The sequence below is a fragment of the Vulpes vulpes genome, chromosome 4 (genome assembly GCF_048418805.1).
Source record: "Vulpes vulpes isolate BD-2025 chromosome 4, VulVul3, whole genome shotgun sequence".
NCBI lineage: Eukaryota > Metazoa > Chordata > Mammalia > Carnivora > Canidae > Vulpes > Vulpes vulpes.
This window is the reverse complement of record NC_132783.1, coordinates 117,257,272-117,274,599: the sequence shown is the minus strand read 5'-3', so window position 1 is coordinate 117,274,599 and position 17,328 is coordinate 117,257,272. Positions and strand designations below refer to the sequence as shown.

Here is a 17,328-nt window from a genome sequence, read left to right as displayed (position 1 = left end):
AAGGGAGGGGCCAGAGTCCTTTCTCTGCCTGGAGATCCGGAGGGAAGAAGCCTGTGGAGTTGCCAGGTTATTAGTGGATTAGGGCTTCCTTTTAAAGCTTCCTCTGAGTACCGCCAAAGGATTATAAGCATCTTCAGACAATTACACCCGTCCTTCCACAATTATATCTGCTTCTCTTGAGTGCCCCCTGGCAGTTTTAAGTATGGGTCATGGCATTTTCTGCCTTGGGCACCCACCACCTGGGGTGGGCAGGTGCTGGTGCCATTTCTCTACAGCCTGAGTACCAGCCAAGCAGGGCGGAGTAGGGTCCTTGGCAGGCTGGGGTCCTTGGTTGGAGGGGCAAGGGGTGCAGAGCGATGAGGTGGGCAGCAGCCTGCAGCAACAGTGTCCTGCCATCAGGAGAGAATATATACAGGCAGCCAAGTGTTGGGTAGGGCACATGATCGGGCCAGGGGTAGTTGGTCCAGAGCTCACCAACAGAGCCCCGAACCTGAGATTATTGTGGAGATAATCTTGTGGAGACTCTAAAGCCCAGAGATGGCAGGCAGATGGCAAGCAGCCTCTCCAAGGTCACACAGTATGTTGGTGCAAAGCTAGAGTTGGAGCTTGGGGCTTTTGCACCTCAGTTCAGCTGCCACACATGCTATCCTAATTATTTCTACATTTCATCCTCTAAACAACCCTATGAAGTTCATACTTTTCTTAGCCCTGCTTCACAGATGAGGAAACTAAGGCACAATGAGTTTAAGTGACTTGTTCACCATCTCAGGCCTGTGGGTGGAGGAGCAGAGATTTGAACCCCAGGAGGTCCGGGCCCAGGCTTTCAACCACCTTCTGTGCTGCCTTGTCTCCATGGAAACGAGGCAGCAGGCTGTGTTCTTCCACCCACCTAGGGCTGGAAAAAGGTTGTTCAAGCTCTGGAGGATGGGAAGGGGGGGGTAATTCTGCTAAGCCATATCCCTCCACCCCAATACACTTAAGGAGACTTGGGATCCACTGCTGATCCAGCCCCTCCCGCGTCTGTGGCTTTGGGAGAGAGGGTAGACAGAGCAGGAGGCTGGGCAGGATGCCATCCACACTGCTTCTCACTTCCACACTCCACAGTGACCAGAATAGGAGGGCAATGGTGTGGGGAGCAAGGTTCACGTACACCTCACATGTGCACTCACACACCACACGCTTGCACTCCCCCCAGATGGGTGCACATATGCGTACATGTTCTTATGCAAACACTCACGTGTACATAATCACATATCTGCACACACGTGCACACTGTGCATGCCCTCAGACATCTACATGTCCATGCATGGGATATGCACTAGTACCCACACACACACCTGGCACTCATGCATGCCTACATTTCACATGTGGACACATGTATCAGATTTGCATACATAGCTACATCCCACCTGCACGCATATTCCCTTCCTTAGATACAGGTTAAAAGCATGTTCTTTTCTCCATTTTCTTTTGCTCACACACTTACACTTTAAAATCTCTCCTGCACGCACACATTCTCTCCTACAGGCATATCCACTCTTGCACACCCACTGTCACACACCTACGTACAGACTGAAGCACTTTCTCTGTCCTCTTCCCCATCTCTTTCTCTTTCATACCCACCCACACAGTAATTCTAGCTTCTCTCCTCCCTCTCTCTCTCCTTCTCTCTCTCTCTCACCCACACAGTTTATTTCCTGGTTTCCCACAGGCTGGGCGATAGCCACTTTTCTAGCACATGTACTCCTAAGGCAGGCAGGCAGTACCTTACCTGGTGCCAATCCCCAGGACCCCCTCCATGTTTCCCACCTCCCCAGGTGACAGTCCCAGCACAAGAGCAGCCAGAGGGTCAGAGGGATTCTCTGCAGACCCTGAGGCCAACCAGAGGGATGGGAGCAGCCAGGGAGAGTTTGTCCCTCTGTCACCTGACCTCCTGCACTCTGAGCCCACCCACTGGGGACAGGGGATGTCCCAAAGCCAGGCCACCTGCAGTTCTGTGTTTCACAGGACCTCTGGTTTGGTGGGCTCACATCAGCACACTTCTAACTTCCTCTAGCAGAAATCTAAACACAGAACCTTGATATGAAAGTGGAACCACCCTGGTTGAAGGGGTGGAGTACTTGGAACCCGGGGAAACTTTGGTGAAAACCCAGGCCAACATTTTTCCAAGTGTAGTTTTGTTTCAAAACTGGTGGGAGTGTGAAGGGTGCTTGTTATCAGTACTGTTTCCGAGCCCACCGCCTCCTCACCACTGGGAGGGTGTGTTAGAATGTGGGCATCCCGACTTTTACCAGCATCCCCACTTGACTCTGATGCACACTGACCACTGCCATGGGGCTCTGCTGAGCTCCATCTAAATGGCGTTAAGTTCACTGAAAAGATGTGGAACTGAAACCCAAGAGCCACACAACATCCCTGCGGGGCTCTGCTAACCCACCAGTTAAAGCAGGGGAGGGTCCCAGGCCAGCAGGGAAGCTGCAACCTTCCTCAGTCCCCATTTGTCCGGGTCCTACCAAGGTAGACAGTTATTCTGGTCACCGGGCTGTAAAGGGGGAGGGAAGATGGGTCTAAGGGGTACCGCATCTGGATCTGAAAGGGAAGGGGCTGCGGAGGGGAGGGTGATGTCAGTTATGGGGACGGAATCACCAAGATTTAAAAGAAGAGGGGTCGGAGGGACAGAGAAAAGCTGGGGAGACAGAAAGGAGTGAAATGAAAGCAGGAGGATTTCGGGACCGACCTCGAGATACAAAAGAGGAGGGAACAGACACGACGAGGCAGAAGGGTGCGGCACAAGGGAGCAAAGCGGGAGCCAAGGGGGCCCGCCGGGATCCCGGGGCCGAGCCCGCGGGGGAGGGAGTCGCCCCGGGGGGGGGGGGGGGGGGGGCGGGGCGGGGCGGCGGGCGGGGCGGCGCTAGGGCCCCGGGGAGCGGCAGGAGCGCGGCTCGCCCTCCCGCCCAGCGCTCCCGGCTCCGGGCTCCCGGCTCCCGGCTCCCGGCCCCGGTCCCGGTCCCGGTCCCGGTCCCGCGCGGCCCGCTAGGAGGTGGCGGCGGCGGCGGCGGCGGCGGCGGCGCGGAGGGGCGCCCGGGGCGGAGCGGCGGCGGCGGGGGTCGCGGGGCGGGGCGCCCGGACGGACGCGGCCAGGTGAGCCCGGGACCGCGCGCGGCCGGAGGTGAGTGGGGGGCGCTGGCGGGGCAGGGGCGCGGGCGCCCGGCGGGCCTCGCCCCTGCCCACCTGCGCTGTTCCCCGCGCCGCCCGGGGGCAGGTGGCACATCTGGGCTCCGGTCCCCGCGCGCAGGGTGACCTTGGCCGAGTCCCTGCGCCCCCGGGGGCCTCAGTTTCCCCATCTGTACCGTGGCGGGGGGCGGAGGTGCTGGAGAAATCTGGAATCCGTGGAGCAGCCCCGACGCGGGGAAGCGGCTTCCCGGGGCTGCGCGGGGCCCGGCCCTCCAGCCCCAGCCCGCAAGCCCATGGGTGGGCACGGGGGGGGGGAGTGCTGCGGCCCTGGCCGGCCGGGAGCGGCGGGCTGGGCTCGGCCGGGCTGACCGACAGGGGCGGCCGCGGGGCAGCGCAGCGCCGGGTGCTGGCCTCGCGTCCCCCTCCCGCGGGCGGGGCCAGGCGCCGGGAGGGGCCAGGCGCGCGGGACCGGGACGCGGGGACCCCTGGCCCAGCCCCCCGCCCCCGGGGAAGTCGGGGCCCTGCCTGAGCCCCCGGGGGCAGAGGAGTCACTGTCCCAAGGGCTCTACAGCACATTCTCACGACACCCGGACCACTACCCGGTTTGCCCAGGTGAGAGGCCGTGGAGGTGAAGTGAGTGGAGGGTGGGGCGCCCCCCCCCCCCCCCGAATCCCTACGCTGCTGCTGCTGCTGCGAGTCAGGGCTCCAACCAGACTCTGACCCTCTTTGAGGACTCTGCGGAAAGGGCCTCCCTTGCTCCCTATCCCACCCCAAGTTATGGGCTGACTCCGGATTGGGATAGGGGACCCCTCTGTTCCCTGCCTGGGCTGTCTACAAAGAACAAGAGTGAGCAGGAAAGCACCAGACACCCCACTTCCCACCCTCTCCTGGGTGACAAGTGGCACTGGAATCAACCAACTCGCTGTGGGATCTGGAGGCAAGCCCTGTCCTCTCTGGCTCCCAGTGAGAGGGTGGGCAGAGTGACCCCTGAGGGGACAGCTGCATGGGAGACTGCAGTGACCGGCGGGCAGTCCCAGGGTGCCCCACCCCTGCCCTGGTGCACGGTGTAGGATGAGATTAGATGCTGAGCAGAGGAACTAGGGTATGCTGGGATAAGGGACTGGAGGTCTTGCTGGTGCCTGTCAGCCTGTCACCACCCCCCTATCCTGTGTTGGGGGACAGAGCCACATACAAAGCACTGTATTACCCCAAGCAGTGGGCTGGGAAAATGCCATTTGAAGTGGGGTCCCCTGCCTCTGTCTCTGTGGTTTGTTTTTTTTTCTCCTCTCTGTCCTCAGTTTCCCCATCTAGACAACAAGGGGGGATGGACTAGAATCACTCAGAGTTTGATATTCAGAGAACTTCTCAAAAGCAAGATTTTTGCTGCTGTGCTGCCCCGGCTCCCATTTTTTTCAGAGTGGCCCTCACTTTGCAGGCAATGGGCTAGCTCCTCCCATCTCCCAAACTAGCACCTAAATTAAGTCGTGGGTGGAATCAGCATTTAATGGTTAAAATAAGGCTTTCAACCCCTTCCCTCTCTTGTTGGCTATTGCCCTTCCCCTAAAGTGAGAAAAAGGACAAAACCCCGTGGCACCCAGGTGCCTGTTTCCCAGCTGATCCCTAACCTCTTTCCATCAGTGTTCTGTTCCATCTCCCCATACTAGAGCTGGGGAGACTGCGGCTGGGGAGGGGATGAGATCTGACCGGGATAGTGCTGTGAGTGGAAGGCAACAGAGCCCCCTTTCCTTGGAACAGAGGAGCTCCTTGATAAGGGAGGGGGCAAGTGGCAGAGGTGCATCTGGAGAGATGAGAGAAGCATGGGAGGAACCTTCTTTATCTACGTGTCCTTTCCCCGCTGATTGTGCCCTATCTTCACGGTTGGCACATGAGCCTACTTTACAGCTCTAGGGGTAGACAGGGCAGGGGTCAGCACTCTCCCACCACCTGCCAGCGCTGCCATCCCACGGGGTTGTACACACCTGCAGGTCTAGGGGCCTGGCCTGGGAGGCACCTCTTCCTTCAGGGCAGCTCCCAGGCTTCCAGACATGAGCTCATCAGAGCTGCTGATGCCAGGAAGGGAGGGACCAAGGGGGGAAGCAGGCAGGGCTGCCCAGCTCAGGGCACTGCAGGCCCCCAGGGAAGTGGAAGGGCGCCTCCATTGTGGAGGATTTGTAGGCTCTAGCCCTCATCGTTGTTTGGAGGCAGAGACAAGATAGGCTAGCAGAGGGTCAACGGGGGTGGGTGTGGGGATGGTCAAGTGCCCTGGGCTGCAGGGCAGGGACTTGGGTGTTAAGCCCATCTCTGTGGCTTGCTTGCTGTGTGATCCCTTGCTCTTTATGGACCTCAGTGTCCCTGGCTAGTGACAGGATGGGTGGGTCCTTAGGTGCTAGGGTTACAATAGTGAACAAAACAGGTGGGTTCCTGTCCTTAAGGCGCTTGCATTTTGATTGGAGAGGTAGATAAGAAAAAGGGTGGCAAAAATAAACAAGATATTTCCAGATAGATTAAAAAGGTATGTATTTTAAAAATAAATAAATAAATAAAATGTATATAAAAGCCTTGCTGCTAAGATGGAGAACAATCTGGAGGGGCTACTTTGTATTGGTGGCTGGGGAAGGCCTCTCTCACTCCATTGGAGTGGAGACCTGAATGTTATTTGAAGGGGTGATCATGGCTGGCTTCATGGAGGAGGCATGTCCAGAACTCAGGTCCAGAAGAATGGGAAGGATTCGGTTGCGAGGAAGGGTGTTTCAAAGGACAATAAATAGTTTGAAATAGGAGCTAGGGTGGCTGGACTCTGCTGAGTTAGGCCTGTGTGTGTGTGAGCTCATAGTCCTTTGTGAACTGTCCCTGGACACTGGGTCTCAGTCGCTACCCAGTGTGGCCAGAGGAGGAATCAATGTGGGGACAGCCTCCAGGCCCTGTAATTCCAGAGGCTTACAAAAGCCCTCTCTCTCCAGAATGAAATCTTTACCAACTGGCCACTGCCTGAAATTCCACCATCCTAGCTTCATCTTTTCCACTCGGTGAGGCGGTGTAGTATAGGACTGTGGCAACCTTCCCCTCCCCAGCCCAGCCTCCCAGGGCCATGGCAGGTGAAGCAAAACTCAGTCTCTTCCTGTGGGACCTGCTTCCTGCATGGCCAACACTCGGATTCTGTGGCTGGACCCCTGGGTTCTCCTCCTGGCTAGCCGGGAGATCTGAAGCAGATTATATAACCTCTCTGGACTTGTGTTTCCTCCTCTATAAATAGAAATAATAATAAACCCTATCTTTACTGTTGTTTTGAAATCAAATGACGATACATGCTAAAAAAGATAACTATCACTTATTAGATAATATTGTCCTGTTTTGATCTCTGTTAAAATGGCAAGCCTTTGAGAAGGTGGACCCTAGCTCAAGACTCACATCTCAGTATAAGTTACTTTTTGATGTTTGGCCAGGAGCAGGTTTTGAAGGCAGGAGGATGGGCACAGCACTGTAGAGAGGAGCCTGGACCGCATGTTAGGAACAAATACCTGAACTTTCAGTCTTAGCTAAGTAACTGGTGGTCTTGGACAAATCCTTTGTTTCCTCTGGGGTTTGGGTCCTGGTTCCGAGTTGCGATGAAATGGGGTAGGAAGGATGTGAGGGGATGTGGGAGTGAAAGAGCTCAGTGAACACCAAAGACACGAGGCCAGCAGGAGGCGCTGGAAAGGGGCAGGCTGGAGGAGCCCCACAGACAGGAGAGTAGGCTGACCTGAGACTCACATATCCAACCTTCTGGAATAAAATCTCTTGGAGACTAAAAGTGTTCAATAGATAAATACCAAAGTTCTTGGGGGAAAAGTCAGTATTTATGGTTATTTACTAAGTGCCAAGGAAATCCTAAGTTCTTTACCTGTCAACAACTCCCCGAAGTAGGTGCTATTATTAGCAACATTTTATAGATGGGAACCTGAGGCACAGAGAGGTTAAGTGAGCTTTCCAAGGCCACACAGCTGGTAAGTGGCCACATTCAAATCCAGGCAGTTTGGCTCCAAAGCGTGTAAGCTTGACTTCTGTGCGATCTCTCCTACTTTAGATGGCTTGGAGAGCCCAGGCCACCTGCTTAAGAACACACAGCATTCCTCTTCAATCTTTCTTATCTCTGTTCCTCAGGTCCTGGAAAGAGGAACCCAAGGTCTGGGGACTGGGGCTCTAAGGATGGCCCTTGAGCCAGCTCAGCCTTTTTTCTCCCCACCCCCCTTCTCCCCTGGGAGTAGGTCAGGGAGGATCAAGTGTACCCTGGAAGTGCTGTGGGCACAGAGACTGCCAGGGCGTGGCGAGTGGGTGTGATTAGTGTCATGGAGCCTGAGAGGATCCTAAGAGCTTGAGTTGTAATGAACTCCTGTGGAGTCTGGCATGCCTCCCCTCACTGTAGAGATGGGGGAAACTGAGGTCAGAGGGTCCAGGGAGCAGCCCAAGGTCACACAGGTTGGAGCTGCTCCTCGCCAGTCCCCCTGTCCTGCCTCCTGGGATGCTTAGTACTTGTGGGCTCCATGAGGCCTTGGGACTTGGGGACCCTCCCGCTGATCCCCAAGGTGGCTCCGGTCTCAGCCAGGACATGATCCCTGATACCCGGCCCTTTGGGGGAGGGTACATGAAGTTGAGGGGAGGGCGCTGATTAAAAAATAGACTGTCACGCGCATGGGGAACAAGCATGCCACCACCCAGCGGGTGCCAGTTGGCTCCCCCAGGCCCAGCTGCTAGGCCCCACTCAGGGCTCCCGCAGGGGGCTCCACCCACCCCACCCTGGCACTGGGCCTGAGGCTGAATGCTCTCCCTCCTCCACCCCTGCCCAGCCTCCAGGCAGATGGCGCTCTCGCTGAGCCTGGGTGGGCCTTCAGCTCAGTCATAGGCTTTAAGCTGTGCCAGTGGGCTCTAGAGTCACCTCACACTGGCTGTGTGGCCTTGAGCGAGGCTCCTTCCCTCTCTGGGCCTCAAACACGCCATTGGTAGCCAAAAATGCTACCAATAAAAGCTCTTTACGGCTTCCAAAGTCTTTGCCAGATTCCATCGCTCATTTCAACACAACAGAGGGTGCTAGAGACCCACATCAGAGAGTTACGTGCCCTGCGAAGCCCACTCAGCTGGAGAGTAACAGAGCAGAGGACTGGAGCCAGAGAATCTTGCAAACCCCAGTCCCGCACACCTTCTCCAGGGTGAGCGGGGCCAGAAACCACGGAGCTGGGAAGCTTTGCAGTAGTGATGTGAGCCGCGTTTTTATCCATTTATTCCTTCATTCAATCAACAAATATTTACTGAGCCCCAGCTGTGGCCTCCGCACAGAGGCAAGGACAGAGCAGAGAAATGACAGCCAAGGTCCCTGTTCTTCAGGGCTGCTTACCATTGCCACAGATTGGCGCTTAAGAAAATATGATGGAATTACAGATCTAATGAAAGTTTGGAGGAGAGGCAGAGGAATGTGACCTCCAAGGGCAGGCAGCCCTCCCTGAGACCCATAAACAGACTCGAAGGGTGAGAAGTGTCAGAAAGGGACAACCCAGGGGGTAAGGAAGAAAGCATTCTAGGCAAAAGCAGCAGCCGATGCCAAGGCCCTGGGGTGAGGAGGTGCCTGGGCCCTGTCTGAGCACTTGAAGGAGGGCCAGCATGGCTGGAGTGTAGGGCAGTAAGACACTCTGTGGGGAGCTGCAGCGGGGGCAGTGGGGCTGGTCATGCAGGGCCTGGAGCTTGCCAAGGGGTTTGAGGCCCATCCTGGGAAGGAGGAGAGGCTCCCAGGGCTGCTCTGGGAGGTTGGTCTGGCCTTATCTCTTCTTTGCCTTGGATCTGTACCCTGAGGGAGCAGCTACGGGGTCCTTCCACACTCCCCCAGCCACCAGATCTTGTTTGCAGTGTAATGGCCACCTGATGCATTATGCCTTCCAGGAGGTTCTGGTGGTCCATCCAGTCTCAAATGCAGGTTGGTGAGGGCACATTCTTAGCTCTTCACTCAGCTGAGTGCCTCTGTTCAGGATAATTCTTATTTCCTTCTATTCCTGGGAGAGCCTGTGGACCCAAGGAGCTTTGGCTGGTGGCTGAATGAAGGCCTCCCCCTGGACTGACTGCCACGGCCTGTCACTGCTGCCTGCCCCCTGTCTCCTGTCCCACTCCAAGCACCACCAAGAAACTGCAGAGCCCCTCAGGGCCAAACTCTAGGAGGAATGGGGGCGCCTGTGTTCGGAGCCCGACTCCGCTGTATGCTCTTGGGCACATCCCTTCTCCTCTCTGGGCCTCGGCTTCTCCATCTGTATTGCAGAGAAACATTCTAGCTTTCTGTGCTCCGTGTGCGCCCCCCCCGCCCCCCCACGCAATATCAGCATTGCCCTGAAGCTTCTTAAAAACGCAGACTACCACCTCCCCACTCCTGAATCTGAATCTGCATTTTAATAACATCCCTGAGCAATTACGTTAAGTGTACATTAGAGTTTGAGAGGGACTGTTCTAGGTCGTCACTTTTAAACATTTTCTTAAATTAAAAAATATAGAATCTTCTTCTCTCTCTGAAGTTTCCCATATGAAACACATAAGAGGGGAACCACCCACTCTATATTTATTCCTCGTATGAAGAAGGAGGGGGAGGCGTGTAGAGGGCGGGGGTTGAGGCCTGGCGTATTAGGCTGGGCATCAGAAGGGAGGAGGAAAAGATAACAGGAAGAGGGTGGGGGCTGGGGTTCCCCATCTTCTCAGGCTTCTTCCTCATCCCTGGAGAACTCCTGAGCAGGTGCCTCTAAGAGCCTTTTCAGCTCTGCCGTCCAGGGTCCTTTCTCTTGCAGGTTTGGAAAGATGGGCTTGGGGGGAGGGTACTTGACCATCCACAGCCTAGCAACCTTGTCCCCATCTTGGTGTCCTGTTCTCTTCCCTGTGGAATTCCTGAAAGGGTAGCCGGTGCTATTCTTAGCGTGACAGGATAGTGAGGAGAGAACATGCTAGTGCATTATTTATGCCTCTGAGTCAACAAGATTACATTCAGAGCTCCAAGAACACCACCCTCCCCGGATGGCCATCATTGTCACTGCCTTGGCAGATGGGGGAGGGGGACGCTTCCCATGACCCATAACGCTTCCCTTCTGGCCCTGACCATTCCTGCTCAGAGCCTCACCCCCTAAACTGGGAAATGGGTCATGAAATAGAATGGTAAGCTAGCACTAGGACAGAGTTGCTTTGGAGATATTGGTTCATTTCTGCTTTCATTCGGCCCATGTTTATTGAGCACATAGTACACGGCGTAGGTGTGGGTACGCTGGTGAAGGAGATGAATCCCTGCCCTCCAGGAGCTCCCACTTGGAGCCTGTGAGTTCATGGTGCTGTGACCTCACAGGAGTGTCTGTGCCAGGCCTGATGCTGGGTGCTTTGCACCTACGACACCTAGTTTTCATAATCACGCTGCAGGGTAGGGATGAGGAGACCCCTTACAAAAGGGGAAGCTGGGCATAGCATGTATAAGACGCGCTCAAGGTAGGGATCTGCTCAGCTGGCGTTTGAACTCAGGTTGACTAGAACAGGAGGACCACTTCGGATCAAATAGTAGCATGTAACGTTAGGAATTTGGCGGCGCCCCTGCACTGCCCACTGAGAGGGACCCCATTATGGCTAGAAGGAACTTAACTGTTTGTGGTTGTCCTGTTCTCAGTGAACCCTGAGTTATGGGAAAAGTCACATGTGTCCAGAGTCTTTGTAAAGCTGGAGTGGATGACGGGTATGCTGTGGGCCAGAAGTCAGAACCATTTGCGATGAGGCGATAAGGCCCCCAGGCAGCACATGTCATGAAGCTGAGCTGAGGTCTCTGGTTGGCTCTGGCTGCTGAAGACCTGCATTCTGGGAGATCCTGGCCAGGCCCCTTGGTCTCTCTCTGCTTCAGTTGTTTGGTCTGTAAAATAGTGTGGCAATCCCTGCTCTGCTTCTGTCTCTGATGGATACAAAGGTGCTGGTAAAACTTTTATAAGTGCGCATAGCCAAGGGATGGCATGTTATGTAAATAAAAATATTTTCTTAAGTGCATTTTTGGTGAACAGTATGGAGTCTACTATGCACCAAACTATGTTCCAGCATTTGCCCCTAAGTTAATGGGAACACATTTAGAAATTCATGTGCTCTAAAGTCCAGTGGGCCCCCAACTTGGTTGCACTTCAGAACCCCTCAGGGGGACTGTTAAGTTGGATAATCTGTGGTCTGGGTCTGGGGTGGAGCCCAGGAATGTGCATTTGGGACATACTTCCTGAGGGATCCTGGAGCACCTGCAGCTTTCTGATCTGGGCCAGAGACAGGATGGGACTTGCTCAAGGCCTCACGATGAGTTGGGGACCAAACTGAAACCAGTTTGGTTAAAAGCCAGTTCCTCCCGCCCCCTTCTGGCTTGGCTCTTTCCTCCTACTCTTCAGCTCTCCACCCACCCTCCACCCCCACCCGCAGCAACCTAAAGGGATGAAGCCTGGAAGGAGGATTGTGACATCCAGTGATGCTGCTGGCAGCTGGTAACATTTACAGTGCTGTGCTGGGCATTTTAAATGGCTTTTCCATTTAATTGCAGTAGAAAAGGGGGACATTCTCCACAGGGACACAACCCACTGGCACATTTGAGGATCAGGCTGTAGATTTTAATGTATCCCTAGAAAGAGGAAGCCATGACTGAGGGGCAGAGGGTGCTGGAGAAGCGAATTTGAAGTCATGCCAGGAGTGCACTTAACATTCTACGGTAGCATATGCCCTCCAGGCGAGGGTTGGCTGGTAGCTCAGTGACCTGGAGACAGGGCAGGCTGGTGGGAGAGAAGTGCACACGCCTTCCCACAAGGTGGGTGTACGCGTGCTGCATGTGCATTGGTGCCAGTGGGCCACCCGAGACCCTGTATGTCGCGCTTGCATGCCTGCAGGTGCACAGTGCATACACATTCACGTGTGTGGGTTCTGCACACATGATGCTCCATGTAGTGCAGGTGTGAAGCAAGCGGAACTTTTCTGTGTTGGTGTGCGTGCAGAGGAGGAGGTGCTGCTGCTGCAGGCTAGGCTCTCGCCGGCATTAAGAAGCTATTGAGGATGTGTGTATGTTGTCGGGTGTGTATGTGTGTGCACGCCCACATGTGTGTATACGTGCGTGCACAAATGGCTGCAATGCAGGGGATCCCTAAGATCCTGAAGGGCAGTGGTAGAAGGGCCATTAGAGAACTTGGTTCCTTCATCCGTGTCCCACCTCCACATCATGTGCCCCATCCCCAGGCCTGCCAGGTACGAGGCTGCCTCAGGACCTTCACACCAGCTGTTCCCTCTGCCTGGTCTCTCTTCCTAGACATGCACCGGCCTCACTCCCTCACCTTCTTCACCTCTTTACTCAGGTGTGACTTCTCAGAGACTTTGATTACTGTGTTTACCTTTGCAGACCACCCCCCACACCCCATGCAGTCAGTATATGTCCTGTCCCTGTTTCATCTCTTTTCTATGACATTTACCTTCTGGCCTGCTGGTATAGTTACTCATCTATTTATTATCTTGCTCCCCTGCCAGAATGCAAGCAGGGATCTTTGTTACTCGGTCATGGCTGTGAACAGGCCTGGCTCTTGGTTGGTGTGCAATAAATATCGGGTGAATGAAGGAGTCCATGCACCACCTATACTTATTTCCTGTCTAACTTTCACTACCGAAATATCTACTTTTACCTCTCCCTAAGCAGTAATATGCCTTTCACAGGTTTGATGTGTTCATCATACTCCTTTGCAAGTACACGTGAAATTCACCTATTAGGATTTCGGGTATCAGGGTACCACTTAGATCCTTGGGCTTCCACTGGAGGCTTGGGGGCACCATACTCTAGGAATCACTGCTCTGGTCCAGTCCCTTCTTTGAACACACGGACAAACTGAAGCCCAAAGGGGGTCAGGAACTGGTCCAATGTTTCACCCAAATTGTGACAGGACAGGTACTGGGTTCAAATCTCTTGGCCTCTAGTCTTTGGTTCTTGCAGTTTGAGGGACAAGGGATGGGCGGGGCTGGGTGATCCAACTTCTACTCTGGCAGCAGACTCCTCCTTCTGGAGGGGAGCCAGACAGGCCTGGTAATTGGTGAATGGCATAAGGGACTTGGCAGGGTCAGCAGCCTCCAGCACTCCCAGGGCCATGGTGTCCTCTTGGCTGCAGGGCTGTGCACCGTGGCTGCACCTTCCCTCCTAGGACTCTTGGACCTGGGGGCCTCCCCGAGGGGCCTGGGCACTCATATCTAGCAAGGGACAGACCTGGGATTCAAACCTGCTTCTCTCTGCTACAGCACATTGGCTAGAGATTGACACTGGGGTGCCCTTGCAGAGAGGATGCTGGACGGCGGGGGTACTGAGAATGAGGGGAACTTGGGCTGTGCTCGACTGTGAGCAGAAGAGCTACACCAGCCTCAGAGATGGCCAGAGAAGGGAAGAAGACAGATAAACATCCTGAGCCCAGCAGAGTTATGCAGAGGTGGGTTTGTGCAAACTGCTAAAGTTAAATCCCCCTCAGGCATGTACAGTACTTTATACTGTAGGAATCATTTCTGCATCTCATTTATGCAGCAGTGACTCTGCAAAGCAGATATTATCATCCTTGTGTCACTGATGAGGAAGTCGAGACCCAGAGAGGTGAGGTGCTTTACCAAAGGTAGCCCTCAAGTGGCACAGGATGCCTTGTTGAACAGGGCGTGGGAGGAGAATGGGCCGCGCCTCTGGCTGGACTTGGTAAAGAAAGGCTTTCTGGGAAGGGCAGCCTGGCTGAGCGGATGTGGGAGTGGAGACCGCATACCACTCACTGGCCAGATAACCCTGGCAAATCCCAAAAACCTTGCTGAGCCTGTTTTCTCATCTGTCAAATGGGTATAATGGCCCCCCAGGCCACAGCTTGTGAAGAGAAAATGAAATAACATAATAATGTAATGATAACACTTAAACCAAATGCCTGGAATATAAGAAGTGTCCAGTAGACAGGAGTCTGATAAAAGTGAAGTGTGTCTCATCGGACAGGTTTGCCCTCCACAGTCACCTGCCCTGACCAAGGGATTCCCAGAGCCCTCTTTGGCAGATGTGCATCTAGTCTGAGACCTGAGAGTTGGCATGGCTCAGGGAACTGCCAGGGGAGGCAGGTGAGCAAGCCTCCAGGGACAGGAGGTCCCAGGGTCAGGCGGCCTCCGGGGATAGGCAGCCTCTGGGGACAGGCGGCCTCCGGGGACAGGCGGCCTCCAGGGTCAGGCGGCCTCCGGGAACAGGCGGCCTCTGGGGTCAGGCGGCTTCCAAGGACAGGCGGCCTCCGCGGTCGGCAGCCTCCGGGGACAGGCGGCCTCCAGGGTCAGTGGGCCTCCAGGGACAGGCGGCCTCAGGGGACAGGCGGCCTCGGGGTCAGGTGGCCTCTGGGGACAGGTGGCCTCCGGGGACAGGCGGCCTCCAGAGACAGGCAGCCTCCGGGATCAGGCGGCCTGGGGGGAGGGTCAGGCGGCCTGGGGGGGGATCAGGCGGCCTGGGGGGGGTCAGGCGGCCTGGGGGGCAGGCCACGGGTCCACGGGGTCCACCCTGGTGGCGGCTGCGGGCGCCCAGGCTCCCTGCGCTGTTGCGGAGTGGCCGTCATTATCATTCCTGCTGCGTTCTTTCTCCCGGGCTATTTATTTTTCTGTGAGGAAGGAATGTGGGGAATTTACCGCAGGGCGCTGGCCTTCACTCTCGCTGCAGCGGCCTCTTCTGTAAGAGGGAAGCAGCCCAGACAGCCGGCAGAGGAGGCCGAGGCCGAGGCCGAGGCGGAGGAGGGTCCCGGCCCAATCCGGGTCGAATCCGGGGCCAGGGCGGTGGGGCGGTTATGTAACCCACCGGAGGCCCCGCGCAGGTACCACGTAATGCACGCAGCTCCTGTGGAACCTCCCCGGATCACTCTCAGACTCTGCACAAGCCCCTTGGCTCTGTTGCTCTCAAAGGTGCCTTTCTCTCTAGCTGGTCTTGATTTGGGGTAGGGGTGGTGGAGGGGCATGGGGTGGGGATTGTCCTCAGCCTTCCTCCGGCCTCTGCTGGGCTGGCCTTGTGGCTTGGAATGCCTCTACAGGTCCGCCTTTTCAAGACCTAGGGCATATGCCGCCTCTTCCAGGAAGCCTTCCAGGATTCCTTTGTCTGAATTAGTCTCTTTTAGGCTCTTTATTCTCTCAGCATTTAATGGAATATTCTGCCTCTTAGGTCTATCACTGCCACTTGAGGCCTGATCTCCCTTGTCACCCACAAACATGTTGCTCCTTCCCTCCTTCCTTCTCCCCACTTCTTCCAGGAAGTACCCTGTAGATGTCTGATCTAGAATCTAGATGAATATGACACCTAGACGAATCCAGAAGTTGTCTCCCGGGACAAATGGCAGGGCAAACTGTGAAGGTGGATTTGGATCATGGGAGGCTCCCTTCAGTCATTTATTTCTTCAACACTTACTGAACTCCCAAGTCACCGCCTCTGCTGAGTGTGGGGGCATTTAGAGAGGATCACACCTGCTCTGGCCCCAGCTTGCTACAGGGCCAAGAGAAAGGGCTGCATCTTTGAGGAGGGCCCAGCGTGCCAGGCCCTAAGCTGGTTGCTGGAGACGCAGAGAGGGACTAGGCCCACACACACCCCTGGCAGAGGCAGTTTAGGGAAACCGTCTCTCCCGGCCCTGGCTCACCACCTTTTGACTCCTGGATTAAACATGTCTGGAAGTGCAGGGTGTGGCAGTCCTTTCTGTCCCGAGGCTCCTAGGGCTGGGGTGATGGAGGCTGGTGTGACAGGAGAGGACGGGGCTGGGCAGGCCTGGCTTACCAGGGCTGTTCTGGGAAGTGGGGGCCTGAGGTTGAGCATGGTTCTCCATGAACCAGTCCTTTCCAGTTGGCCATGCACCTGGGACTGAGCCTGCCTCTCTCCGGGTCACCATATTCAAGTCCCTGAAAACGACCATACAGCAGAGGTCTAGCAACGAGCAGTGCTTGTGGCCTAAAGGATAGCTGCCAGCTAAAGCCCCTGCCGACTGGAGAACCCAAAACCCAATCCTTTGGTTTCCCCCATCCCACCCACCCTGCCCTGCCTGATGCCAGCCCACTTCCAGTAGAGAGATACCAGGAGTTGGGCCAGGTCTGCTTCCCCTCAGGCCTTGGTCCTAAGCTTTCTCAACTTGTCATTTCCTCTGACCCCTTCTGCTCTGAGGCCCCTGGGCCAGCTTGAGCGGGAGTGGAGCACTGATCTTGGGAGTCCAGATGGATTAATGAGGGCTTCCTGGAGGAAGTGGCAGTTGGGCTGGGCCTGGAACAGTGGATGGGGAAAATGAGCTCTTCAGAAGGAGAGGCCCAGGCCTGGAATCAGACTCCCAGATCCAGCTCTGCTCTGCCTGCCGCTTGCTGGCTGTGAGGCCTGGAGTGAGAGCTCTCTAAATCTGTGAGTCTCTTTTTCCTCCACAGAGGTCAGGGAGCCTCTCTCATGAGTTGCGGTGAGGTTTCGATGAGAAAATACATGCTAACCCCTTAGCTCAGCAGCAGCTGGGACTCCTCACATGTTGGCTGCTGTCATCCTCATTGACTTCATTGTTATTCTGCAAGCACGCGTGGAAGGTGTGGGGGACGGGGGGAGGGGGGCACAGAGATGAAGCCTTTGAGGCCCCTGCCCTGGAGGCTTCTGTAGTCTGCAGGGAGGTGGGAATGAGGGATAAGACCGAGACTGTGATTGCTGTAGAGCAAGACCTTGGGAGGAGGCAGTGTGGCCGGTGTGATGGGCCCTGGCCTGGGCGCTGGGCCGCCCTGTTTGAATTCCAACCCTGCCTCTACCTGGCTGTGCCGCATCGAGCAGGTCACCTCACCCCTCTGAGCCCATGGAGACGAAGGCACTGCTGACCTCAAGGGTTGCTATAAATGAAGCAAGGACCTGGCAGGTGGTGAGCACGCCCCGAAGGGTAATTCTCACTCATGTGAATAATATGCAGAGTGATGAGGTTATGATGAAGTGGCACAGAGGAAACATTGGTGGACCAGGCGAGGCCTTTCGGAGGGAGCGGCGGCATGTGAGTGAGGTGGGAAGGCTGGGGCAGGTAAAAAGGATGTGAGACAGAGAAGGTTCCAGGTAGAGGGGTCGGGTGCAAAGCACACACGGGAGGCGGGAACTCACAGGGCGCCGATGGGAAGCAAGAGCCATTGGATCTT

The 17,328-nt window shown here is 55.7% G+C and overlaps 1 protein-coding gene across 6 annotated transcripts in view; it reads left to right on the top strand.

Annotated features, from left to right (window-relative positions):
- SYNPO (synaptopodin) overlaps positions 1–17,328 on the top strand; it is a 51,877-nt gene that overhangs the window by 20,122 nt on the left and 14,427 nt on the right. Inside the window, exon 1 of one of the 6 annotated variants that reach the window (XM_072756873.1) lies at positions 2,762–2,782. The exons of 1 other annotated variant lie outside the window; for it this stretch is intronic. The gene's annotated coding sequence lies outside the window, so the exon portion shown is untranslated. Of the gene's footprint in view, positions 1–2,761; positions 2,783–2,928; positions 3,170–3,585; positions 3,787–13,268; positions 13,632–17,328 lie in introns of those variants that run through there. 4 more of the 6 variants (XM_072756874.1, XM_072756875.1, XM_072756878.1 and 1 more) reach the window with 4 other exon arrangements.